Here is a 2322-nt window from a genome sequence, read left to right on the forward strand (position 1 = left end):
GAAGCTGCTAGAGTCGGCTGGGGTGGAGGTGCACCCTCGCCGGCGCCGTACGATGGCGAACGGACGAAAATTCGCATAATAAAACGGTGCGGACGTCCACACCTAAGAAAAATTCTATAATATATATTATATATATTATAATATATATATATATATTATAATAATATATATATTAATCATACGAACAAATTAAAAGCAATATATATATATATACTCTAAAAATTATACGTACACACACAAAAGTCAGATATATTTATATATATATAAATTAAAACATAATATATATTATACACACATATTATACGTACAAACATATTCAACATGTATATATACACTATCAAATGTTACATGCATATATATCATGCATATATGCATCAAGCAATCCAGTAATTGGACCGGCAAAATTGGACCGCCGGCAAAGTCGCCAGAAAATTCGCCGGAAAATATATATGCATAAATGAAGAAATTGAGTAGATGAATTAAAATAGTTACATACCAATCAATTAGAAGAGATAGAATCGAAGCAGCTACGTACCTCTTGAAGCTAGATCGATCAGCAAATTCCTGAAGAAGGGGGGAAGGATCGGAGCATATATACCATATTCTTTCTTAGCTTTTTGCGTTCTCTTCTGGGCAGAAGGGGGTTATAAGGATGTATTTACTTAGCCAACGGAATATTCCGTCACCTAAGACAAAAGGCGTCGGCAAAAATATTCGTTCTGTTATGTGTCAGACAATAATTCACTTTCTTAGTCGACGGAACAGTTCGTCGCCTAAGAAAGACTATTCGTCGCCCAAGACCTTCTTAGCCGACAGAACATGATTCGTCGCCCAGGACTAACTACGCTGACGGAACATGATTCGTCGCCCAAGATCAGTTTACTAAGCCGATGGAACTTAGATGACGATTGGTGTTTCGTGGAATAGGAACATCTTAGTCGACGGAAATCATTTTCCGTCGCCTAAGTAGATCTTAGGCGATGGATGTGGTGTCTTATACAACGCTTGTGTTTTCGTTGATGAAGAAGATCTTAGGCGACATAATTTTTTTATTTCCGTCGGCTAAGTCTTTATTTCCTGTAGTGAGGATTTCTCCTCAACAATGGATATTTGCTTGGCTTTTTACACCCAACAATGGTTTGACGGGGATTTGCTAACGGATCAAACTTTATAAGTATAAGTTGCCGACAGATCAGACTTGGTTTTTACCAACGGATTGGTCTTTGGGTTTGCCGACGGATCGGACTTGAAAACAAAAGACACCGGAGAGTCTTTTTGTAGGTGGGTGCTCCTTGGGAGGGTTTGATATTTGTTGTGCGCAAAGGTTGATTTGTTGTAAGATTGGTTGTCCCTTTGCTCATTCGCCTTGACACCCTTGATATAGAGAACTAGGGTTCATATTCCTTGCATATCAAGGCATATCGGACCTCTATCTCAACTAGGAAAGTATCTCCTAATCAGATTATGAGTTAGATCCTTAAGCAACTGCAATATCTTTGCCATAATTTTCTCAAGGGAAAGAAATATATTTACAAAGATAAATAGGACCGCAGGTGTCGGTCTAATGAGTTTTCAATACCGGACTAATCCGGAAATATTAATATAGGCCCAAACAGTTGATCTTTCTCTCGGCCTGATTAGCTTGCCTGACCTTGGTGCTCTGTACATTTTATTTCCTTCCAAATTTCCTATATCAATGATCCCGGCCAAGAATTTCATAAAACTAATTAGTTTATGAATATGAAGATCTTCTGCCTAATGTGACGTGTATCTCCATTAGCAATCTCAATTTAAATACAGAGGTGTATATTTCAGCTCTAGTGATTAGTGGAGAAATATCTATGATCAACCTACAAGTAAGTAACTACATCCATATCCTTTAAATATATTTACCTCACTGTCAGAGATTGTCAACTTACTTTGGTTTTATCTGAGATTGTCACTCTCCTTTTCTAACTTATTATCAAGTCTAAAGTATTGCTCATATTGGAGTTGGAGATTTGAAGATATGATGAGAGATTATGCAAGAAAAATTGGCTCTCACTCTCGTGTTCAATTCACAACAGTATAGGCACCTACGCTTTTAGATTTTGACGCAGGACAGTAAAATTATCTTGTCATACTGTTACAATTTGGAAATTTAAGTTATATATATGATGTATTACTCTCATCTGTAAAAATAAACAACACAAAATTCATTGAATTATACATATGAGCATCTCCAACAGCTTTCCTATTTTCTTGAACTTCTTAATTTTGGGGAATATAGATCTGTTTTTAAGTCCAACAGCTTCCCCATCTCATTCCCTAAAATGGAGATGG

The sequence above is a fragment of the Fragaria vesca genome, linkage group LG4 (genome assembly GCF_000184155.1).
Source record: "Fragaria vesca subsp. vesca linkage group LG4, FraVesHawaii_1.0, whole genome shotgun sequence".
Taxonomy (NCBI): Eukaryota; Viridiplantae; Streptophyta; class Magnoliopsida; order Rosales; family Rosaceae; genus Fragaria; species Fragaria vesca.